The sequence below is a fragment of the Etheostoma spectabile genome, chromosome 8 (genome assembly GCF_008692095.1).
Source record: "Etheostoma spectabile isolate EspeVRDwgs_2016 chromosome 8, UIUC_Espe_1.0, whole genome shotgun sequence".
NCBI lineage: Eukaryota > Metazoa > Chordata > Actinopteri > Perciformes > Percidae > Etheostoma > Etheostoma spectabile.
This window is the reverse complement of record NC_045740.1, coordinates 27,482,586-27,509,531: the sequence shown is the minus strand read 5'-3', so window position 1 is coordinate 27,509,531 and position 26,946 is coordinate 27,482,586. Positions and strand designations below refer to the sequence as shown.

General features: G+C 40.2%; 1 long non-coding RNA gene across 1 annotated transcript; it reads right to left on the bottom strand.

Moving 5' to 3' along the window:
* LOC116693969 (uncharacterized) lies at window positions 1-26,946 on the bottom strand. The gene is made up of 4 exons (XR_004333039.1): window positions 26,933-26,946; window positions 18,823-18,827; window positions 18,607-18,619; window positions 1-93 (listed from the first exon to the last, which is right to left on the bottom strand). It is a non-coding gene; the product is annotated as an uncharacterized LOC116693969 (long non-coding RNA).

The following is a 26,946-nucleotide window of genomic DNA, read 5'->3' as shown; positions in this document are numbered from 1 at the left end:
CTTTTTTTTATGAGTGCAGTTTAGAAATCCCTCTCCCTGCCAGCGTGCAGTGTGTTTAAAAATAAAATACACTGTCTTCAATGGAAAAAAATGCTGTTTTTTTAATATTGTAAAACCATGAAACCATTATGTTTTTTTCTAAAGGTTATCATACCGTCAGAATCTCATACCGGCCCATGCCTAGTACATGGTTCCTACCTTAGTTCCCATTATTAAAGCAACTTCTATTTGTCATAGTTTACACTGAGCAGAGAATGTGCAATTCGATTGCTCACTTACATACAGTCATGTCTTTTCATGTCAAAGGGAATTTCATTAAGTCTAGTTTTTGGTAACTGCTGTAGAGAAACATCACATTTACTCTCTCCTATGAGAGATGCCATGATGTAAATGGTTTCAAAGCTCTCTCAATAAGTGTAATATCATCCTGAAGCTCTGCCGAATAAGAGTGTGGGGAGAACTGGATCCTCCTCAAGGGATCAGGGGGCTACGGCTTCTTTTCCACAGCCAGACCCCTACTGATACTTTCCACCCTGGCCCTCCATCAGCACGCCTGCCAAAACGCAACCTTTTTCAAGTAGCGAGAGTCTGTAAATCGGAGAGTGCAGCACACACAGCTCAGCTGCCTCAGAGACTTTCAGCCGTCTGCAGGGGTAGGTAAAACCGCTATGACTTCTAAAAGTGGGGGACAGGTGTGAGGGTGAGTTATAGCGTGCATAGGTTGTGTATTATGACTACACCTGATCTGAGGACTCATACTATATCTTATATTTCAACATGGAGTCATAAGGAATGTACCTTTTAGAGAGTCGGATAAGACATGCAATAAGAAAGAGACTGAGACGGAGACACTGGACCTCCCAATGATAATCACTGTGATGCATGGGCACTGCCTTCTCACTGGGTGGCATGGCATGTCTTGAAAATGTCTGGTCTGACCAAAAGGCAAATACCACAGAAGTACCAGCCACGTGTTATGCCAGGTTCTCTGAAGGCCGTGGCATCAGTCAGACTGAGGGCCATGCCAGAGTGGAAAGGTTATTTTAACCGTCCGTTGGGGCTTGGATTTCTGAGTGCAGGATGACTTTAATTGGTCTGTCAGACATGAATTAACACAAGAATCACAGTCAAATGTAGTAAACGTTTATTATAAAGCTGATGGAATAGTCTCTTCCAAATTTCAATTCATGGATATGATTCTAACTCGAGGCTGAAATTCATCAAGGTTATCCATTATGTGTCCCATTTCTACACTAGATTTGATAGATTTCCCAACTTGTACATCTGTCATACAGCCCAGTCAGACTCTTTTCCAGAGAGGGAAACATTCTGTCATTCGTGCGAGTCCTGATTTAGGATAGTGTCATTTGGTCCAACGGAGAACCTTAAAAAAAAATTTGAAACAATTTGATATATTAACTTTTGGCATAGGATGATGTCAACCAGTGAGCCATAACTCAAGATGTTTCTTGGATGAGCCTAGTAGTAGTGGTTTGTACAGTATGTTATAGGTGACAGAGCATTGCCATTAATCCTTGTTATTTTTTTATTTTTATTTTTTTGTCACTATCGGAAGCCTTGCAGAGGCCTTGTTCTTGTCCTGTGGAATCTTTAGTGAGACAGACTCCAACTTCACACCATTTTATCAAGAGGTTTTCAGGGTTGGCAGATGGTAGCACAGTTTCACTCATTAAAGTGGGTCACTTATTTAGCTAGGATAGGTGTGGGGGTGCTGGAGGGGTCGGGGGGGGGCACGGTCCACGTAGAGTCTGAAGATACTATATGCTTAGTGTTTATATGCTTACTCTACCTCTGCCTCCTTTAAAAAACTCACTCGGCCCTCCCCTCCATAAAGTAGAGGCTAACTGCCTCCACACACCTCCCACCCTCGCGCTACACTAAAGGTCCATGTAAAAATGGAAAGAGCAGCACGTGCCTAGTTAAAAAAAATAGAGGCGCACCATACGAACAAGCACTGGACATGAAAGACATGACATATTTTGCGTGCAAGCTCCTACATCACGGACACTATGTGTTAGGGTTTCTTCTGTCCTTGTTTTTCCCCTCCCTGCTGTTCTCTGTCTTCCCTGTGTGTTGTGGGTGTGTCTTCCCCTGGATCGTCATCACCACCTGCTGTTCATCACACCTGTGCCTCATCACCTCCTGCATCACACCTGTTATTCATCACTCATCGCCCTGGCTGTTAAATACCCTGGATCTACTCTCACTCATTGCCAGTTCGCCAGATTACCATCATGGTATTATGCGCCAGCCCTTTCATAGTTTATTGAGTAAAGTTTGTCGTTTTGCTAACTATCCGTTTTCATTTCATCCCTATGCCACTCATTGCCTGCCTGCCTGACTGCCTACCTGCTTGTCTGCCTACCATCCTGTCTGTCTTCTCTGTCCACTCCTCAACACACATCACCTGAGCTCCGTCACGCCTGGATTCCTTCAACCCGTTGGCTCTTCCATTTTTATCAAATTAATCCTGCCTGATCTCCCTACTCCGGTGTCCGCTCCTGAATCCCTCTTGTGCACCACAACACTATGGTGATCATAAACCTACCTCAACGTGTCTTCCGGCTGCAGAGATGTTCACAAGTCATCTTTTGGAAGTCAAGTCTCAAGTCTTTTCCTAACACTTTATTGTTAAACATAATGAATCCAAAGCATGTCCTGTGGCTACCAACCAGTATCAAAATCAGTTGTAGGATAACTTTATGTGGTCTACTTCCCTCTAGCCCTCAGACCTGGTGTAATATCAACCTAAGTGTGTCCCGTCATATGGATACAACTATAAAGATACAATATGCCTGTTCGCAGCATTAGCACAACACTTTGCAATGCTTAGCTTGGCGTCATTTCTCTTTGTGATTAATTAATTAATTAATTAATTTAGATTTAAAAAGCAATGATTGCATGAAAACAAGTTGTTGATGACTCTCAAAGCTGGAGACTGAGTCAAGTCTAAAGTCTTTTGGGTCAAGTCTGAAGTCAGCTGTTAGTGCGACTTAACCCTTACATTGTCCTTGGGTCAAATTTGACCGATTTTCAGTTTTCTTTTTTTTTTTTGCACAAAAAATGGGCCGTTGAAATAAGTGCTGAAAATGTCCACATTAAAAATATCAAAGAACTTTGGCAAAAACATTTTAAAAAAGCACCCACAACATTGAAAAAGTTACAAAAATGTCGGGAAAAAAGCGATAACAATGTTGAAAAAAGAGACCAAAACGTGTTTGTTTTTTCATGGTTGACGGGAAGACAACACAAGGGTTACGTGTGACTCGAGGCCAAGTCTCCGACTAGAGTCCTCATCTCTTTCCGGCAGTTTCTCCTCTAAACGCAGAGAGACCAAACAAATAACAACCATCCAGTCTCGCATTTCCAGACCATCCTCCAGAGCGCTGTGGAGAAAGGTCTGGCTAGTCCGCACAGCATTCCCGGGATGAGAGAAAAACGTGCTCTGGTTTATTGGCATTTCTTTAAACCGTCTTTATTTATTAGTGCCAAATGAAGGAAATCGGGTGTAATTTCCGGAGGCAACAGAGCAATCCCGGAAGCAGAACATCATGGACATAGACTAGTACCCATCCGACAAAGTTCTAGTAAGAAAGCTAATGAACTGACCTCCAACTGTTATGCAATTACTAAACTTAAAATTTTATTCCCTTACACAAATCATTACCCCCAAAAATAAGAACCACCTTTACCTTTATTCCCACAATCATCATCTCCATCAACATCTTCAGAGGTAGTGTGAATATCTTTAACACCTTTGACAGCCAGCTACGTTGACATAACGACAGGGATCCCTTGTGGGGGTGCTAAAAAGTTGCTCTTGGCTTTAGAAGGTGGTGGTTAGCTGAACAAAACATTCTAGGAATAAAAATGTCTACATTCATGCCATTGAAAAGACTTATCCAAGTGCTGCTGCAATGAGGGATTTAGTGCTCCATGAGTGGCTTGTTTATTTCAGTTAAAGCCATTTTCAAAACTTGTATGGTTTGATCTTTCAGCCTCAGGGGGTCTGGATTGTCTCTGAGTATTATGTTCAAAGGCAAAAGGGATATATGGTAAACGATATGGATCTTGGTCAACATTATACAGTAAAGTCCGACCAACCAAAGCTGAATGTTTGATGTGTTTTATGCCTGTCAAAGTGTGAAGTGAAATGGGAGCTGTCACAACTCTCTCAATCTCAAACCCAAGCCACTTAGCTGCAATTCCAGTCTGCCCTGAAATAAATCTAACTAAAGTGCCTGTCTTGAGCCCACATCCCGGAGCTGTTGCAGATGTCCCTATGAATAGACCGCGTGTGAAGTATCCTGGTACATGTTATGGATTATTTGAATAGATTACCACGTAGACGTCAGAGCTGTTTTCACACTAAGGTTGCTCGTTACAGCTCGCTCATATGAAACTCAGTTTGAGACGGTGTGTCATGAATGTGAACTCATTTCTTCTACAGGGACCTGACAAAGCAGTGTTCTGTGCACACTGAGCCATTCTCAAAACAAAAACAAAGCCCCCATGACCATGATGTAATATCAAGAGCAATGCACCCACTTTAATGGGCCTTTGAGACTTTGTCAATTCAATAATTACAGTGGCTGTTTTTCATCCATTATACAATGCAATGTCAAGACAATCTAAAGCAAGAAAACTTGCAGATTATAGAAAAAATATAAATAAGGATTAAATATGTGTATGTAATTGATATTGCGTCCTTTATAAGATTTCAGAAGAATGGGTTTTCGATTAAATGTAATTTCTGGTGACACCCTGATTCCATTTGTGAAATAATAAACTTATATTGTGGACTCAATGGACTTCCATGCGTAACTAATATCTCCATTTAACTTTAATATGCGGCATGATGATGTAGCTCGCAAGTGTGTCCAGAAATTGCTACATTAAATGGTTGATGTAGAACAGAAATCACCTGTTGCTAATTTGACGTGCATGATTTTCCACGCTTAAGTTTCACCCTAGAGTTGCTTCACTCATGATTCCACGCTGGTCCAGGATGTCAAATCATATTCTAAACATGTTGTACACCTGACCTTGAAATAAAACAATTAAAATGAATGCAATAAATGTCCGCAGGGGGAGAAATATGTCCAGCTATGCAGAGCTCACGTAACACCCTTCCAAGTAATCACCTCAAATGAAGTCATTTTTAATTCATGATGGATGACGTGTTCTTGACTTCTTGTCAATGGCAGAGTGGAGCTGGCCCTTCTCAGCATATTCATCATTTTTGAGTGTTGCATGTACAGGGACCACATTGGAACTGGTTTTAAACAAGCCCTAGTTCTGGCAGAAGAAGTGCAAATGCTGCGAGGAAATAAACAGCGAGGAATTATAATCTGATGGTGGAGGAGTCTGTTTTGGCAGGAATCTTCAATTTCATTCAATTCCGAGCATCCGCTGTGATTGCTCCCCAGCAAGTCCAGATATACAGATGATTGCAATTTAATGGTACATGGTGGTGAACCTGCTAGTTGTACATTTACATTTTATGCTCTGGATTATCTCATTCTAGAACACAATGTGGTTATTTTTTCATTCCACAGCCAGCACAAGGTCCCATAAACACCTACAGACAATGGAAAAAAAACACGTAGTCATTATTATACTTACTGTTTACTGAAACCTTTTTTCCATCCACATTTTCCCCAATGCCCCACTGTTTATCATCAATCATCCTTCCCTTGAGGTACATCTTAAAAAAAACATCCAAGAAATACTTATAGTTTATTATTAAAATTATATTTTTCAACAGTTTAAGAGAATCTAGGATGAGATTATTCCACTTTTCACCAGTTTTTCTTTGTTTAAAGGCCAATTTGTTCGTCATCTGCGTCACTCTTTGTCTTGATACTAACTTCCTAAAACATAATCAGAATCAGAATCAGAATCAGAATCAGAAATACTTTATTGATCCCCGAAGGGAAACTCTGTGTTGTAGTTGCACAATATTATAAATAGAGTAGAAATACAAGAATAAAGAAATATAAGGAATTGGATACGACGGTAATTACATAAAGGAATGTTATTATACATTATTTACATAATTCACATATATAAGGATTTGGAATGGTGAAAAGTTAAATAATAATAATAAAATTGTGGTATTTGAGATTGCACACATGTCAGGCCAGTGTATTGCACAAAACAGATAATACAGATAATATTGTCCAGTTTTAACCTCTCTAAGTGGTGTGTGTGTGTGTGTGGTGTGGTGTGTGGTGTGTGTGTGGTGTGGTGTGTGGTGTGTGTGTGTGTGTGTGTGTGTGGGTCAGACACTTAGAGGGAGGAGTTAAAAAGTTTGATGGCCACAGGCAGGAATGACTTCCTGTGGCGCTCTGTAGTGCATTTTGGGAGAATGAGTTGTCACTGAAAGTGCTCCTGTGATTGAGCAACAAGCCATGGAGTGGGTGCGAGACATTGTATAACAGGTAACAAGTACACACGGAATTCATTATTACTACACCTTTTCCATGAATTAACTGCTATTTATTCTTTTTTAATATCCAATTCTTCAACATCTAATAAGGCTAAATTAATGTTTTCTTCCTGCTTTGAAGGATAGCAGTAACTGTTCCATTGACTTTTGAAAGCTAATATAAATTCCGATACTTTTTTTAGTGATTGTTGAGAAAGTGAGGGCATTTCTACAAGTGTATTGTACATTACACAGATGATTCGAAGGCCACGGGACAAATTCAAGTTTTTTTCTTTAAATTGGCACTGACGTCATTCCTTAATGGGCCAAAATAAATCAATAATCAAAACTATCTTTTAACTTGTAAAACAAATTGCTCCATTGTTCCCTTTATAGCTACGTCTTTAGTTAAAGCCTCATTGTCCACACCTCAGTCATACACTGACACACTTGTTCAACAATCTTTAGTGTGTAACTATTTGACATTAATAAATGTCCATTACATTCAAGACATTGTCAAATGAGTTGCTACAAAGCTAATTAGGACTATCAGCACCAAACAACTCTCTCTGTATTTCTCAGTGTGGCCGTGTCCAGAAGATGGTGACCTCTGTGACCTTCCCGCACAGAAGCTAAAGTGAAGGTAATTACTTCTTCTGATGAGTTCATCATGTTTTTTTTAATCCTCCGTGGCCTCCTTGGCTCCTAGAAACTGTGTGGAGGAGGGGTGGGGGTTGTGGGTGACCGTGTAAAGCAGGGGCGATTCAAGGATCAGACCTTTAGGGGGGGCTCAGGCCATAATGGGAATGTGACACGGATAGAGTGCATGGAAAAGTGTCAACCTCCCCCGCTGCTAATATCTGTATAAATGACATCCAAGCTATACCAAACAACAACTTCTAACGTTTTGTGACACTATTAACACAGTAATGGAACTAAACCTGACTCTTTATGAGTCACAGTAATACCAACCAATGGGACACAACGTTCTAACATTCAGCAATTGAAATTACCATGAAACTTCTTCACAACCACACTCCTCCTGTCCCTCTGACAGAGATAGAGTGTGACTCAGCCGAAGGCGGGAGTCTGGCACAACCACCTCTGATTGGCCAACACTACGTTTCTGTTAACCCTTTCCTTGACTGGGTCACAGGTGCATGACATTGGCGACACAGGATATTGAACCTGTTTCAAGCCCTTTGAACCTGAAATTGTTCTCTGTCACTAAGAGACAAGTTTGCGAACTCACACTTAAAGTACTAAAATTGATTATAAAAAAAGTGTTTTAATATTATAATTTTTAGGTGGGTTGAGATCAAATTAAGGAGGGCTTGGCCCCCCTAAAAAGGGTCTAAAATCAGCCATGACGTAAAGTTTGGGCGTCAGAAACTAAAGACTATTGCTTAAAGAAGGTATCTAACGTGGGGAGAACAGCAGGTAAATTTGGTTTTGTTCCTTCTCGTCATGTGTTTCCAATTTTTACTGTTTTGGTTTGGAAAAGCAACCGCGGCTGTCAGAAAAAGATAAGAGCTATCAGGCTGAGCAAGTAACCATGAATCAAAACTCCTCTTTTTCCAGCGCATGTGATAAAGTATTATATGAATGTGTGCACCACATGGTTGATAAATCCTCCCAGACTTTACCTGGATGAAAAGGCTTGGCCAGCTTGCAGTCCCTGTTTCTTTACTGGATGGAGACGGGTCAACTAGATTAGAATGTAGAATATGGTTTGGTACACTAATGTCATGCAAACAAGAAGAAAAAATAAAGACATTCTTTTAATGCTTGTATAATTGTTTAATGGGCTGTTATTCTTTTGTTCTGCATAACACAAATTAGAGTTTGTTGATTTGTTCCAGGCTCACTGTTGTTTTACAGTCCTAAGATATCCTCTGGATCGTTTTTTTTGTAAGATGTGATGCACATGGGTCAATAGTCTAAAAGAACAATAACATACAGCACAACATGGAAGCCAGATATCCCCCTGATGAAGATGTTGCATAACCATCTATTTGTTTCTGCATCACAATAAAATAAAAGAACAAATATCTGCTATTGCAGTCTGTTCATTGAATACAAACCAGTCCTGAAGCAGTGCCAGATTGAAACAGCATTATGGATATCGTGGCAGGGGGAAATTATGCACAATATTAACTAATGATGGCCAAATGAAGCTTTGTGAACCAGTGTCTTTATTTTCTGAGTCCACTAGATGGCGATATTGGTTTTAAGAGAAAGCATTGCAATTCAGTATATTCTCATCCAATTGTTAAATAGATAGTGGGCTCAGAAAATAAAGACACTGATTCATGATGCTTCATTCGGCCATCACCTGTATTTACCAAACCAACATCCGAACCCATCGGCTATCAGTAAATGTACGATTTAGTAGATATTTCTGGGGTGTAACCAACAAAGATCATGGCCACACTTCCTCTTCCGTCCATCAGTCATTGTTAACGGTCCGATTAGCAAGCAGATTCAGGTCCAAACCAAATTTTGGCTAATCTGAACAGATATCTGCAGAAGAAAACAGATGAATAAAAAAGCTAGATTGCATTTCGGCCAATGACTCTTTTACTCTCCACGCGGATGGTAAACCTGCATGCAACAAAATCCCACTCAAACGGGATTTTTCAATCCTACTCGGACTGAAAACAGAAACCAGAACTTTTCCGATACCGACATCTTGTCCCGTTGCCTACAGATTCTGTATTTATGTGCAGATGTGAGTTTTTAGAGATTAGACTCTAACTGCCCTAAACACATTCTTGTCATGCAGTGAAGATTTAATTGAAAGCCAGACATCAATCGCATTGGAAGTACACTTGTGTTCTCCAAGCAGAGAAGCTTACAGCAACACAGAATCAGTTTTGATGTTTTCCAACCATGCTTACAGACACATAATTAAAGGCCTAACTTCGGTTAGTGGGAGCTTTGCATAAAGGAAAATGTTCAAAAAGACACTTTGCTGCGCTAATAGGCACATTAACTCTCATTTTGGGAACTTAAAGTGTTTGGCAAATCATTTCTCACCAAAGCAGTACACAGTGTTGCAGCTACCATGCATGAGTTGATCATTAAAAAGAAGTTTTGGGGGCTTTTAAGATGCCAGTAACCGAAAGCAAATCCTCTGTCAGTTTGAAGCAAATGACTCTCAGATGGTAACACTAAGGCGATGTGGCTTTTCATAAAGTCCCTGGAGAAGGGAATGTTTTGGCTTGCAGTGATGCTTGTGTTGGCTCACCATTCATATGACAAGCAGTTGTCTCACTCGAGGCTGTCATTACCATCTGAGTAGATCATTTTAGGTCTGAATGTGCTTTGTTATGACAGGCTGTAAACGAGTAGGATCCCTTCTCCAGACGTGGAGATTAGACAGCGCTTGTGTAAAAATTCAAAGTGTGTTATATGAATCCATGAGCAGAAAAAATAATAGTGACGATATCTGATCAACATGCAAATATCAATTGAACGTTTTTAGTAAGTATGTGATGGAGGTTTTGTTTTGTCACTCAGAATGTAGAAAATTTAGATTTTTGTCATGCTACTCATGATTTTCAGATGTTTTTCATTGTCATTGGGACTGTCACGGAGCACATGGCTGCCATCACGGTAGCTATACGCTTCCTAATTTAGCCCTTAAAGGCAGACCTTAAATGTTGGCTGTGTATTTATGTTTATTTATTGAGTTCATATGTTCTGTTAATGATCACAATATTCAAGTCACCTGTTAACCTAGCCATTCCTCAAATGTTAATGTGAATCAAATATATGTGTACATGTCTACTTTAATGGACACATTCATTTTGGCTTTTAAACTGTCTAGTCACCTGAGCCACCCCTGCATTGTGGAGTTGGTATGTTCCAATTTAAGGGGTGGGCTTCAGGCCTATATAGTTGAGGGAGTAGGGTGTAAGTCCATTGGATGCCCTCAGTAATGACTTTACAATAAATATCCTGTCTTATCAGTGTCATCTCGGACTCACCTTGAGTGTTTTTCCACCTGCTCACGAGTCATGTAGCTCAGCGTAAATTCTTTCAGGAAGACCTAACTTTTAATCGATGCTCTCATAATTCAATTCAGCTGTTGTCTTAATAAATGTACTTTTTTGCCGTGTATAACTGTCGCATATCTGCAACTAGTCTCTGATTGAAATATAGCTCAGCGTAAGTTCTTTCAGGAAGACCTGATTTAATCAATGCTCTCTTCCTGATAAGAGGCGTCAACCTTCCTGCTTAACCAGGAATGATTGAGAGAAATTTGATCAATTTAACAGGTATATATTTGTTGATCAGGATCAACCATCAACCGTTCTTCATACATTCTATAGTATGTATTGTCAGCATTGTTAAATATTCTTAAAGAAATGTAGCTCAGCGTAAATTCTTTCAGGAAGACCTAATTTAATCAATGCTCTCTTCCTGGTGGAGGCATTCACCTTCCTGCTCAACCAATCAGAATTGTACACAAATTGCAAGGGCCAATCACCGAGTCACAACCCTGCTTTTAAAAATCGGTTTCTCCCTTTGCTATCAGCTGTTGTTGCAGGCAAAGCGTGCAACCCTCCACCCCTCCACCCCCCTTCCACCTCCAGTCATCTACTCCAGCTGACCGGTCCGGAGCCTCCTTCGGTCTGGTCTTCGGGCTCCTTCGTCACCACCACCGGTGTCTAGATTCCATCGGGGGGGTCTGATGGTTCTCTACCCCCATATTGATATATTAAATGTTCGTTGGAGTCTAATTGCCAAAAGACTTTGTACATTTTATTGAGCTGTACAATAAACCTCATTTGCATATCTGGAAACATGTCTCTCCTGATTGAACTAGCTCCATCTACCCACAACAGGGACATACAGCCATCACTTTAAGTATTTTGACAGGTGTAATCCATACACTGTCTGATAAAACAAGATCCTTTGGGCGTACTTAACTTTGAGAAATGCTGTGGTTGCAGATGCCCTCACATGGATTTAATGCACTAGACACTTTGCAACCAATACTTTGCTTCAGCTTAAATCCAAGAAAAAAAATGTGTATACCTGTATATTATACTATTGAAAACATAAAAATTAGTTTTTATGAACTGATTTCTTGTTTTTGTGGAAAATACCTTTTTACAGTAGGTGTACTATGCTGTGACTGCAACAGTTAAGATGTAAGCAAGCTTGATTTAAATTTTTCAAATCTCATGCTACAGCAATGAGGGTGGAATGCATCCGTATCAAAGCAAAGGGAAAAAAAAAAATTCTTTCAAATTTTCCATCTTCTGTCATCTGTTCCAAAACTCAAAGCCAAAGTCCAGTGTAATAATGGATCACATGTGAAAAGTTTCTTTATGTTTTATGGCCAAAGCTTACGATGAGGGGACTGTTCCGTGTAAACACCAAGATAAACGATGAGAGATGTGATGTGTGTTTCATCTGGGTGTGTTGTAAAATGAAACTTGGCTCACGAAGAGCTCATCTGCTGAACTCTCCGACAAACACAACATGAGATGGTAAATCATGTTTCGGAGTTCACATGAATGCAACGTTCTAGGCCTCACAATGGAGGTCAACACAAATGACACAAAGTCATTAGTCTGCTTTTCAATGAATGTGGGGATGATTTCCTGGACAATGGGTAGTAAATAGACTTGTGTGTTTGGAAGCTTTTCTGTTCCTTCAAGCAGGCCCTGAACCAAAATGGCTGTACAGGGAAAAAGAGAAGAACCACAGAAATAAAATAAACCCCCAAGGCTGTTACTTTGCAAAGGTTTGGGGTGAAATTAAATTCTCCTAAACACAGGAAATTGCAGTTTGAGCTAGATTAAACACACACACAGTTCTACTTGTGATACATTGCACATACAGTTAATGAGCGAGGGGGCTACTGATTATGTGTCATTGCTTTCTCTCTGCATGTGCAATCATCGAAGCTCTGATCTGTTTGTCAGACCCAGAGCACCCCACCTCCGAACAGATTTTAATATTGTACCAAATATGTGCACAAAGCATATTCTACAGGGAGTTTTGATATTTAACAAAAATTCGGATTTTGTATTCATAGCCTACGTCATGCTTGCATTAATGTGTTACGTTTAGGTAAAGACATAAAAGTTCGGTATTGATGTTTTTTTCCATACTAGTGTCTGTTAGAGAGGTAAGTAGTGAGGCTAGGATCCAAATGCAACAGAGACTTCAAAATAAAACAGGAAACAGAACATACAGACACCCAAACGTGACAACTAGCTTGTTTCAACCAAGTAAATTGCTGAATCGTTTTGCATCATTAAAACTCAAGAAATATCTTAAGACTTTAGTAATGTTCAAATCGCTGTCCAATGAAAAACCATGAATCATGTAAGCAGGAAGTCACTTTAGCATCACTAGCAACATAACTGACAAAATTTAAAGTGTTAGGGATGCACTAAACTTTGCAAATGTAGGTTTGCCTGTTTTATGTATCTATGCATTAATGGGATATTGTAGCATGCAATTTAGAATGAGTGGACAATACATAACTTTATCCTGTGAGCTAACCTAGCTAACTAGCTAGATATTAAGTCAGTCCTTTAGTGTCATGAGGTTGGCGTCCCATATTGAAGTATGAGGCATATTGTGTCATAAATGTAAGCTTCTCCAGTTTGTGTAAATATGAAACTTTATTTTAACAAGTGTCAGACCAGATATGTTGACCATATTCCCTAAGGCACTTTCAAGGCAGGCTTTTCAAAATAAGACAAGCTTTTTTTAGCCTTCTTAATGAAAAACTGTCTTCTTTCCTTCCGTCTTTGCTTATGTCCTCATTTCTAGAGCCATTAGAGGATTTTGTCCATTGAACATGAACAAAAAATCGTGATTGGCACTCGTTTTTCCTGGGATGATTTTTTTTTAAATGGGCTTTGATTTATTAAGAAATCTCCAGATTTATAAGTTTAACACACTGACTGTTCCAAATTGTGAGCGAGTGATGCGATGGACTCACATCTGTTGTTGCTGGTTGAAAACTTCAGTGCACCTTTTTTCATGCTGAGGTTGAAAGGGATTTGTCTTTGTCCCATCCAGACCATCCTGCCACAACGGATTGGGTCTGACATCCTCTTTCTATGGATAGCAGAACTTCAGACATGTGATTCACCCCGAAATTGTCACTGTCAAGTTAAGGCTCGTCAAAACAACTGCTTTTGAAATGCAAAGCAGCTACGCTCGTGTCGCTCACTGATGCACTCTGTTGTGCCAAAAGTTGAAACTGCTGGCAGCAGCTCATTTATTCTGCTGCTTTCTGCATCAGTTGTGTGTTAAAGGATTGCAGTTGTGTGTTTATGACAGCAAACATCTGGCTTAAAGCAGACACCTATCCATCAAAAAGAATCCTGGATTGGCCCCAATCTCTGTCCCTGTGGCTCAGTCTAACCTTACTATCAGGCCAACCTTACTTTAATCATATGTTTAGCGTGCAGATCATTGCATCGTGTAGTTAAACACTTTAGTATAGTATGTCTTTTGCGTTCCACTTCTGGGATTGCTTCAAGTTTCAAGTTATACCGAGGTTTGAAAAAGTCCCAGTTTTAAATCGAGACTAAACACTACATAACTTGAGTTCATGACACATTGTAAATATGTGTGTAGATGTGGCAAAACATTTCCCATCTACTCAACTCCAGCCCACTCTCATGGCAGTTCACTGAATGGTCACGTTAATTGCGGCACATCTAGAGATTCGGCGTCACACATCCAGGTAGCAATGTGGCCCAGGCGGGGGAGGGAGGCAGCCCGCTTCAGCCTGCGGGAGAAGCCGCTACAGCGCGTAGCGATGTGCCCCGACCCTGGGTAAGGAAAGGTTGGCAGAGTGGCTGGAGTAATGTTTGCAACTCCTGGCAACAAAGCTACGTGCTGTAGAGCCCAGGAGCCCTGGCGCTTCTCTAACATGTGTCTGTGTATGATTATATTTGAGGCTCGATATAACAAAGACCAGAAGCGTTTAACAAAGTTGCATTCAACAAAAAATCATTCAACTCAAGTGTGTTTTGTCAGGTAATCATGCCATTTAACCAATATTTGAGATGTGTGAAACACTATTCGACTGAAACGGTTATCAGAAACAATCTCAGAAATTATTTATTTAAACAAGACTAAAATGTTTAGACTAAAACTTGACTGAGATACCTTGAGTTCTCTTTTGACTAAAACTAGACTAAAATGCAGAGACTTACAAAAAAACTTATGTGAATGACTAAATGAGACTAAATGAGACTAAAACTAACAAGGACATTTGGCACATGACTAAGACTACATTGAAAAAGGTGAAAAAATTAACACTATTGCTGGCTCAAAGTTTGTTGTTTTCCAAGGTGATTTAGATAATGGCAAGACACAGAAAGTGGAAGAAAAGAGGCAACGTTTGACATCATGCAGAGTGTGGCGTACATATGGTAAATATGGGGTCTGTGATACATTACCACAGCATTAATGCTTTATATGGTGCTAAAACATCATTTTTGTGAGATTTACCATTCTTCTACATTCAAAAAGGGTGACATATTAGCAAATTTACGATGCTTGGAGAGACCTTGTAGTTACAGGTGGATATTACAAATCACTTTGCTGACTCAAAGCCTCCATGGCCTCAGGCTGTCCCTGTTACGCCACACCCAGTGTATCCTGGTTGATGAGTGTATGGGGAGCTGTGGGAGTACACTATAATCCACGAGTGAGTGGATTATAGAGAACAGATCCTAGAAACTGTTTGTGAGGAGAATGTGGTACGAGTAGTATTGAGATAATCTTTGTAGGAGGCTATTACGCTGCAGATTGGTAATTAAAGTGATATATAGACTTTCACATGACACTACTGCAAAAGTAACAATTATTTTTTTCAGTGTGGAAGATACATTCTGCATAGAGGGCTTGAGACAAAATTGTCTGTGCATCCAAGCAAATCCAATTAGAAACACATGAGCCCCATATTACAGATGATTTTGTGTAATTTAGAATAGGGTTGAGTTCAGCACTACTCTAACAGACGTTCTTTGATTCCATGAAGTGATTATTAAAACGTTCTTTTCCACCAGGGTTTGGTGGCTACTGTCAAAAATGTGTCTAATGAAACTGCGGATCTAGGTTATTATTATTTATGTTGTAAGGGTTATGTTTTCCACAGAGAATACATGATTATCTGCACCAACAGTTCTGATATATCGTAGCCCAGGGAAAGGAACGGCGACTTATTTTGCAGTTATTTCTGGTACCCAATTAGCATCAACGTGTTATTGTCAGATTCAGTGTAGCAGAGAGGACAGATGTATCACTGGTATGTGCACATTTCTATGGTTTATTCCTCAAGTCGCCTATAAAGAGTGGTGAAAGAATCTATGAGTATCTGTTTTAGGCTTTTTTCCCTTTTTGATGACCATTGGGCCTATAAGACATGTACAAACTGTTTCTTCACAACAGTTACACTTGCACTTATTGATTGTTCCTGTCTGGTCCAAGTCTTGTTTGCACTGTCTGTATTGTTGTCTTCAATTGTCTAAATTGGTTTAGCCCATGCTTGTAATGGAGAGTCGCTAGCAGAGCTAACATTAGCAGCCGGAGTATTTGTTAACTTCCGTGACTGAATTTTCGTCTGTTTCGACATGGTTAATCACCAGCAAGGTTCACTTGTTTGTTGCCACTTATGTGGTTGCTATTTTACGCTAAGAGGGGTGTAGCAAGTTGCAGGAAAGTTAGTCAATATTGTGTGGGAGCGGGAGCTCAGCGAAAACACGTCCTCAGCCAGTCATAGTCACGTGCCCCCTCTCGGTTTAGCCCATGCTAATGTCCTGTACAAGTGTTTTTGTCTTCATGTGCCATAACTGTGTTCTATGTTCTATGTTTCTGCATGAGAGGAACCATTTAAACTGTACCTTAATGTTACTTTTAATCCTTTCCTGGATAATGAATTCAATAAAATGAATATAACTTTAAGATCAGCACTTATGCACATACAGTGTTCCCTGGCAGAGGCCTTTGCCCATCCAGAAGTTATTTATTGTGCAGGCTAAAAACTGTGGTATGGTATTGAGGCTTCATCAGTTCTTAGTAATATCTGGCTGCTCTGCCCCTCCTGTTGAGAGGATCTGGGCATGCGATTGCCCAGGACTGAGTGTTGATCTTGACTGGCACAATGTAGGGTCTAACATTCCAGAAGTATCTTGCAATCCAGACCATCAGCAGATTCACTACAATTTCATTCATAGGACACATCTTACCCCCTCTGAAAATGCACCACATGAAAATAATTAACAGCCCTTTATGCACTTTCTGCCCAATAAAAAACTCAAGGCACATATCTTCACATGATCTGGGAGTGCTCTCCCGTTGATCAGTTCTGGAACAATATTTCATCCAATATTTCTTCCTTGATTAATGTTACTGTTCCTGTTACTGTCAAGGTCTTTATTCAGAGTGACCTGCCAGCCTTCCAGTTCTCTGGAACTTAAAAATGTGCTGTGTTTGCTGGACTTAAAGCTGCAAAGAAAATGATTGCAACTCATTGGAAACCACCTCATGACCTGTCTATCCTTCCATGGACCCTATGCTTTTTGGATATTGTATGTATGGAACTCTCTCTGCATTCATGCAGCACCAGGAAGAACTCTGGACCCTTGGCTGTGCATCGCTGAAGCTTTGAGGTCCAGGCTGTAGCCTTGTGCTACAGGCTTTGCTTTTACTTGTGCAGGTCTTTGGTCCTTTGTCTTGTGTCTGTCTGTGTATGTGTCTGTTTCTGCATGTGTGGTTTTGTCTCCCTCCCTCCCTCCCTCCCATCTATCATCCCTATAGTTTTTGGGCCTGGGACTTTTTCCCAGTCTCAGTGTATTGTTTGTGATTGTTTGTCACTGTAATTTCTAAATATTTAAAATATACAGCATATACAGTATATGTATATATCTCAATGTATATTCCAATGTTTACAGACCTTAATGGTTCCAAGACAATGTATCCTGATGACTTTGGTGATGCCCTGACTTTACATCTAGCACTACTATGAACTTCACATTTGTGGTTTTGAGGGAAATGTCTTGGCATCTATTGCATTATTGGACGGATTGTCATTCAATTTGGTTACAGTATTCATGTAGGTCCTACCCCTGAGGTAAAAAGTAAAACACGCGGCTGAGACGCGCAGTGCTCGTTTTTGCAGTTTGTGGATTAAAAAGTCATTGTGGTCTTGGAAAATGACCTAAAATGTGAGTTTCGGTTTGTCTGTTTTTAAATTAGTTTGTTGGTTTGTTGATATGTGTGTCAATAGGATTACAGAAAAACTACTGGCCTGATTTCCATGAACTGGAAGATGAAGCGTGGGCCAAAGAAAAGCCAAAATAAATTTCAGAGCAGATCCAAATCATGGGGCAGATTATTTTTCATTTTTGTAAACATTATGAAATTGGGTGTTTTTTCCTGAATTGCAAAATAAACACTGCATTGACATTGTGAGATAGGGCATGCCTTAATCCATATCCACAACATTCCACTTCTGGGATTGCTCCATTCTGTTTGTGTTGGCATTCTAAAGTTATGATATATGACGACTATGGTTAACTGCTCCTCAGATCTCTGCAGGGTAAATCGAGAAAGATAGCTTGACTATCTGTCCAATTTAAGTTTTCTGTTTCTGTTCATTGGAACGTACATGTTCCAGCAACACAAGTTCTGTTCCGAGGCTAATTTGCGGCGGCACCGTGGCTCTGTGCTGCCCTCAGTGCTGTCTATGACAATTGTGATTGGTGTAAAGAAACGCCAATAAACCAGAGCACAGTTTTCTCCCATCCCAGAATGCTGTGTGGACTGGCCAGACCCTCCTCCGCAGCACTGTGGAGGAAGGTCTGGTAATACAAGACTATGCATGCCTTGGCTGTGTCTGCTCACTCCGTGTGCCCTGTCTAACATTGTGATGGCATGATTCCGATATTATTATCCTAGCATTAGCCTATTGCTTAATATTAAAACATCTAAGCCATGTGATCACAATGATGGATTTTAATAACTTCACAAGCCCAAAAAACCATGACAACAAGCGTGACCCAGCTGTCTGCATCACTTTATAGTGTCCCCTGGAAACAGTTTCCGTTGTGTTGTTAGCAGGGCTTGAAGTTAACTTTTTGGACCACCTGCCACTGCACAGTCACTTTTTACCAGCCACTTTTTTGCCTCATAAAGGTGAAAAACAGGAATTGCTGTATCTCTATGATCCTATACTTATTCATGGTAGCCCACTCGTGGACATTGTGCCGTCATCACTTGCTGTAGTAGGGGGGCTGGATAGATAATCCAGCATAAAAGCATAATTTCCTATCCTGAGCCAGGCTACACATTCAGACGGTTTGATAAAGTACTTATTGGACTTTAACTTATTGTTGCACCTACAATAATGTAGCTGTCCTCAATTTAGGTCATCTTGCACATCTCATCTACGGTTTTTCTTGAATCCACCGTGTGTGATCATGTAATCATGTGTGTGTGCATGCCAGTCGCGGGGGGAACGGAACAGCAGCAAGTTTCAGCAAAATTATAGTGAAATATAGTTACAGAGTACCTTGATGTTAAAATGTGTACATGTTGGCAGGATGTCTTTTGCTGTACGTTCTGTTGACGTTCGAGTCACACACGTCTTGTCTTCATATCAGAAAAAAAGAAATGAATTCGTCCCGTTCTCACTCCCGCTTGGTCAGTGGCTGCACGTGGGACTGCTGCGATTGTAATGAAAATGCGATAGGGGGCCCCGGCTGTCAATCAATGTCTTCCTGTGATGCGGCCCCTGATTGGTCACGGCCCGCATGCAACTTCGTACCCTGCTTACCGATAGTTACACGTCTGAATCACTCAATTCTCACAGTGTTACCCGCCAATTGCAAATTTCACCGGCATCTTGAGGGTGGTTGGTTGTTAATTTCAGGCCCTGGTTGTTAGCTATCGAGATCCAGTGCTTTTTATAAATGCGTCGTCAAATTTAATGTTTCTGTGTCGTCAAGTTGCCAAAGAAGTTTTCTAAATGTTACACGTGTTGTCAAATTGGTGAAGATATTTCATCATTTGCTTTTGTTGTGTTTTTATTAATTTGGAGTGCATTGAACTCGTCACAAGGTTGACTGCTATTAGAAATTTAAGTAGGCTGCTTGAGGATTTTACAGGGGGAATACATTGGTTTGTTTTTATGATTCGTTGATTTTTATTTATGTCTACAGTGAAACCAGCAAACGCACAGTCACACTGGGATCATTAAAGAAAATGTGAATACAATAAAATAGCTGTCTGAGGAGATTACGCATCATAAAGCACACCAGAGGGGAAAAAATACACTCAGAGCGTAAAAAAATACATGTCTGAGTCAGTGTGGATCAAAACCTTGATAAAATGAGGGGGGGACCAACTTCAATACACTGTATAATGTTGCTCACAGTTATCGCCCTTTTACCCTCAGGTCAAATTGACCCGTTTTCCTATATCAATTATATTAGTACCCAAATTATATAATTACCCAAAATAACATGATTGAATCCATACAATGCTCTTGATGGGTAATTTTGAGGTATCTTATTCATTTTTATAACCTTTGAAAAAAGATTTTTAAGCGGTTTCCAAATAGTATTGAGTAAAAGTTGACGTATTCCAGTTTGTGATTATCCATCAACATCCATTCCTTTATTTTTAGTCCAAATAATTCCTAAATTCTGCTTTTCTGACTAAAACATTAAATTTAAATCTAATTTCCTAAAAATTAGGTTTATTGACAATAAATTCCAAAAATAACTGTAAAACTAAAATTAATAAGTTAGTGTTACGTACATTAAAAACGTCAAAAAAAGTGGACAAACAATGAAAAAAAGCGTCAAAAGTGTTGAAAAAAGGGACAAAAATGTACGAAATAGAAAAAGAACATCCCTTAATAGCGTCAACAAAATTGTTGACTTTCAATTTTGACGGAAAGAAAACACACACTATCATGTGGATTCTCATACAGTACATTCAGACATGACTGTTTTTTTGCAGGACAGGTCAGATGTCTCTGCACGCTGCAACCAATCTACTCCACAGCCCGAAACTAAACGTTTTTTTATATTATATGATGATATTTAGGTTGAATCATGATTCTTCAATTGCCGTTTCAAGCCTTTATAACACAATGAGGTTAAACATTGGAGCGTATACTGATGGTTTATGGTTGTGACATGTCTAAACAGCCACCTGCCAGTTTTCTGCATACATAATACAGTCTGATGCTTTTCTTGACTACAGTCCAAATCACAGGAGACCAGCAGGCTTTCCAAGTGGCCCACTAGGGTTTGAAACTTTCTGCTCTGGTGGCCACTAGATGACTGTGCCTGTGACACAGAAGGGAATTCACTTTGTCATGTAATTGCTTCATAAACAGTCACACCTGGGGCCTTGGTGTTTCCAAACCTGCTGGGAGCAAAAGCTCAAGCTCCTCTTGTGTATTCAAGTACATACATTATCTCATGCTCTCTGAGAAAGACAGTCTATTGTTGTGTGGGAGTCTGAGGGCTGAGTTATGGACATGATGCAGTGTCACAGAGAGCTGAAGGCTCCCACAAGGCCTCTGATTTAAAGTCCCTGCTCAGACTGCTGCATTGTTTGCACGTCAAATATTCCTCTTCAAGATTTGGGGTTCAACGGTAAGTTACTCCGAATGAAAATTTAGAGTTATGTTGATTTAATCTCCTTATACTGTGGCTTGAATATTGTGTGAATGTGTTTTTTTGTTTGTTTTTTATTCCAAATAATGACAAAAGAGCTGTTAGCAACTTCCAGTGTACATGGCTTCTCTCTACAGTAGATAGATGTTACAATACAAATTCTGTAATACCGGTACTTCACTGACGCTTTACTTAAAGTATTAAAAGTAAAAGTACTCAATGCTGTAAGAGTGTAGTGGAGTAAAATGTACCAGATTATTATTTATATATAATATAATAATATATCTAAAATGCAGTGGAGTAGAAGTAGAAATTGCCATGAAAAAGACTCAAAGTACAACAACCAAAGCTACATATATTTGTACTCAAGTACAGTACTTAAGTAAATTTTCTCAGGTACATTCCGCTACTGTAAAGTCTGTAAAAATGAAAATAATACTCTCTATGTTTTGTATTTCCTCCTGTATTGTAAATACATGTGTACAGAGTGAAAATATTGTATGACCGGATTCAAATGTTTTTCCATTTAACCCTCATGTTGTTTTTGGGTTTTACTATGGAGATCATTTATATTTATTCCTTTAATAGACATGTTAGATTGAAGAGGCCAGGTGAAAGTGAACTTGGAATTTTAGTTTTTTATCTCCAAGCACTGCAAAAATCATAAAGCAGCTTTTCGATGCCAGCTCCAGCATCCCCACATCCATTTGTGATACGCTGTGGGCACCTAATGTCCATGAGTTAACAGCTCTGCTTCCCGAAAGCTGCCGCCTAGGAAAGTTGTTTTATTTGTATGACAGTTCAGAGCCTTTGTTTTTGAGTAACAGTCTAGCATTTTTTTTCATGTGTTTCTGTCTTGGTGCGCCGCCAGCACCTGCACCTGTTTGCTTTTCTTGACAATATGAAACATGGAACTATGAACTGTCAAAGTGAAATGTAGCTCACTATCAGGAGACTTTGAAACTGAGGAAAGCAAATACCTGCCTGACACACACCAAGCTGTAAGTTACTCCAACCAAACAGCCAGTGTCAAACTGGGCTTATGGACTCAAAATCTTCTTTAAAGCTTGGAAATGTGAAATGTGATGCTCGGCTTTGCAGAACTTTCCACTCCTAAGTCATCTCACTGTTTGCTGCATGACCCCTTCCCTCTGGTTCACTGTCTACTAGGGCTGGACAGTTCATCCAAATTATAATCACGATTATGATTTCAGCTCCCAATAATCACAAAAGAATTAACCAACAAAAAAAGAAGAAAAAAAAGATAATTCTGCACGTTACATCAACTTTTATTTGGTCTTGTGTTTTGAATGACAAAAAAAATGTTAGAATGGAAAAGGTACTAAATATCCCATGACATGGTGCTCATTGGGTGCTTTTATATAGACCTTAGTGGTCCTCTAATACTGTATCTGATGTCTCTTTTATATAGACCTTAGTGGTCCTCTAATACTGCATCTGAAGTCTCTTTCATATAGACCTTAGTGGTCCCCTAATACTGTATCTGAAGTCTCTTTTATATAAACCTTAGTGGTCCCCTAATACTGTATCTGAAGTCTCTTTTATATAAACCTTAGTGGTCCCCTAATACTGTATCTGAAGTCTCTTTTATATAGACCTTAGTGGTCCCCTAATACTGTATCTTAAGTCTCTTTTATATAGACCTTAGTGGTCCCCTAATACTGTATCTTAAGTCTCTTTTATATAGACCTTAGTGGTCCCCTAATACTGTATCTGAAGTCTCTTTTATATAGACCTTAATGGTCCCCTAATACTGGATCGGAAGTCTCTTTTATATACCCCTTAGTGGTCCCCTAATACTGGATCTGAAGTCTCTTTTATGTAGACCTTAGTGGTCCCTAATACTGGATCTGAAGTCTGTTTTCAAAAATTCAGCCTTGGTGCAGAATTACAGCCACTAGAGCCAGTCCCACAATGAGCTTTCCCCCATTCCTTCATTTCTGAGTCTGTAGCAGCTGCCACTTTGCTAGTTTGAAAGCCATGATGTCTCTCTCATGGGTGGGCCAAGTTCTCTGGGCAGGAAAAGCAGAGAAAGGGGAGGTAACCTTGGCCCTCATGACCTCATAAGGGGAAAGAATCCAGATCGGCCCATCTTATCTTTAATTTTCTCAAAGGCGGAGCAGGACACCCATGATTCGTGTTACACTCATCGCCATTTCTATCCACTGGGGGACCATAGGCAAGCTGGGGGAACTCATATTAATGTAAAAAAATCATAAAGTGAAATTGACATGCCATGGGACCTTTAAAATAAAAGTTACCCACTAAAGCATAAACTTTTTCACAATTTTTTTAAGTTTAGTAATTGCAACAACTTTCCAAAAGTCAATGAGTTTTGATTATGATTTATTTCCCATAATCGGGCAGGACTACAGTCTGTATTGGGTGTGCAATGCATGTGTGCACTTGTATTTTATAAGGTGGAAAGCTCATGTGCAAAGATGAGCCTATGTTTGTTCAATGAGATAAGCCTGAGTGATATCATGCTTGGGCTCTTGTACGTGGGACTTGTGTGAGTGAGGTCAATGCCTGTAAGAGGGGCTCGTGTGTCAGAGTGTGAAGATGGGCTCCAGATGGAGGGATGGTCGGGATTTATGGCCGAACGGTGGCTTTGTAATGTGAGTGTGTGGGATGGGAGAGAGATCTGTGACCTGAGTGCTGTTGCTTCCATACTGCGACGAGTCTGTCTCCGGGTCTGCTTTGCCTGGGACTACTCAGATCTGGTCCCTAAGCTCTTCACTTGGGACACTGGGAGCAAGGAAAGAAAAACTTTTGGCAGTGATGATGTATCCAGTGAGGAATAAATCATCCATATTTTACAGCCTCACTTCAGTTTTGGGGTGTGAATTTTACTGTGTCATATCAGAGCACTTCTACTCTGCAGTCCTAACTCATCTGTCCAAAATAGTATACCTGTTTTCAGTCTTGCTTTCTTTTTTTCATCACTCAATCTGTCCTGCAGGAGGTGCTGTTTTTCTAGCTTTAAGAACATTTCTGCTCTGTTCCTACCGTGTGGACAAACCCCTGGTTCCTGTCATCAAAAGGATTTAGCCAGAGGTTAATTGGTTTCTCACAGGCCTCGGTCCACACTTTCTGGATGCCGCATATGGGTGGAGTGTGTTCAGTCCAGCCGGCCCGCCACTTCTAAAGGAGAGCAGTTGCATGAAGAGAAAGAAAAAGAACCCTTGATGAGATTAAGCGTTTCAAGATGTTAGGTTAAAGCCGAGAGAGTGTGAGAGAGAGAGAAAGAGGGCCATTTGGGGCATTGCATTGTCACATCCTGTTGATTGTAATGTGTGCACTCTCCCACTCTCTGATACTCACGCAAAGCATGCAGACACGTAATGACTATAACACTGTCCTTGTGCGTCTGGCAGTAGTAAACAAACCAAATCACTGCCTCCAAATACAGAAAAAAAAACTGTCTGAATATTGGAAGACATTGACTTTTTTATGATGCACAATTTTAGCTGGAACAAAAAAAAAGAGACTTAACTGGAAGTGGAAAGTGGAGAACTTATTGCACAAATAGAGTCTGCAATTAGTCATTGGCTGCCAAAGCTCTTCTTCTACATCTTAAAAACATTGGTTACCTGCTCCAAAATGCATTAAAAGTTTCCGTGTCACACTAGTACACAGCAGGACTTCAACATTAATTTACGGTTTCAAAGCAACAAGTGATAGTCCAAAACATTGCGGTTGGGTTAGTTCATTTAAGGCACGCAGAGCAGAATATTGACACAGCCTATGCAAGGCCGAGTGTCCTGATTTCCAAAATAGCATGCTTTTCATTTCACTGTACAAAAGTTCATTACCCCTCTTTGTTCCAGTAAATAAGGTGAACGCAGCTAGAGGGACTTCTTTGTGCTTGGCTCTCGTGGTGTGATTGCATGCTGAGAGTGAAAATGACTACAATTTAGAGCATGAGGCTCAGACACACACACACACACACACACACACACACACACACACACACACACACACACACACACACACACACAAGCCAGAGGTGTCAAAGGTATTCATTACTCCAATACAGGTACATTTACACTGGCGTTTAAAAGTATCAACTCAAGCTTTTTACTCAAGTAAAAGTGTAAAAGTACTGGTTTCGAAACTACTTAAAGTATAAAAGTAAAAGTAGGGTAATATCAATATGTTTTTTCAAATTACACGGCGAGTTTTGGAAACTATTAGCTTGTGGGACTTGGGTGCGCAGAGCTTGCAGCGCATTCGAGAGGAGTTGTTTTTGCATCCAACCATTTTGAAAACTTCTTCCGGGTACGGCCAGGGATGTAGAAGGGTCGGCTGGTCTTCCTGGCTACCAACCTCCTCGCTGGTGCTTGGTTGGGACATTTCACTTGACTTCTCTTGACTCATGGACATCTTTGCAGTAGGCTACATACAGTTGTGCTCATAAGTTTAGATACCCATGCTTAAGTTGACTAAAAAGAGGAATAAAAAAATCATCTTTTGGAAATTGATCCTAATGCCTCAATTAAAAGAAAGCAAAAAAAATCCAACCTTTTAAGGACATCAATTTTCTTTGTGAATGAATAATGAATTGTACATAAATAAATGTTCTTCCTTAATTAAAATGCAGGGGGCATATGTATACATAACCCTATGTTAAATTAAATAGAGGCAGGCACATTTTTATTATTAAAGGCCAGTTATTTCATGAATCCAGGATACTATGCATCCTGATAAAGTTCCCTTGGCCTTTGGAATTAAAATAGCCCCATATCATCACATACCCTTCACCATACATACAGCATGGGTATGTAGACCTATGAGCACAACTGTACGTCTGCTCCGTCCTTGCTGGAGTGTGACGTGATGTGTGTCATGTGCAGGTGCGATGGAATCGCTAACAAACCAATAGGGTGTTGAATGGTGTATGTTTATACATCTCGTCCAACCACAATCAAATTCCCTCTCTCTCGATGGCGCGATTTATCTGGATAGGGTTTTTGTTTTTTTGGTGTTTTTTTTTAACAATGACAAGCCAGAATGAAAAAAAGCCAAACTGAAATAGAAGTAACAAGATCTCATGTCCATATTATTCAACTTTTTCTTTGGTTTAAGGATGAAAATAAAATCGAATCGCAACAAATGAAAATCGCAGTACAAATGGAATCGGCAACCACGTAACGTGAATGAATCAAATCCAGACATAGCATATCAACCAGTCCCATGTGTCTAAGGAGGGATGTGATGAAAAATGATTTGTTAACAGCAACAGGCCTTTTCAAGGTGCGGCGAGTCATCGTCAGTGCATCTGTGTGGGTTTAGTGAGCCACGAGCATCATCACAACACAGGAGGATAGGGGTGGATCCCATAACTCACATTCAATGTAAAGGTCCAACTGTTTCCTCCATAAAATAGGGTCTGGTTGCACGGCTTACAACGTAAAAGGAGAAATATGGGAATTTCTGCATTCTTAAGTGAATGTGTTGAGGGACAGGTGCATTGCTACAGTAAAGCCTCCAATGGACAAATGATACAGAAGAGATGCTGCAAACTCTCTGACTCCTAATTTCCACTGGTTGCGGAACGTCTGCAGATCAACTCCGGGTCAGGGGCGGAGTCATTAGGTTTCCATTAAAGTTAATGTGTGTATTTCCACTGATTGCTGAACGGCTGCGTTCCGACTCCGTCCCAGCTCCGGCAGTCCCCAGCCCTCCGGAGCAGATACGCAGAACTTCTATTTTTGCCGGACGCCGGAGAGCTCAGCACACGGCAGACAGTGCGGGACAGGAAGTCGAGCACAGTAACAAAATAAGACATTT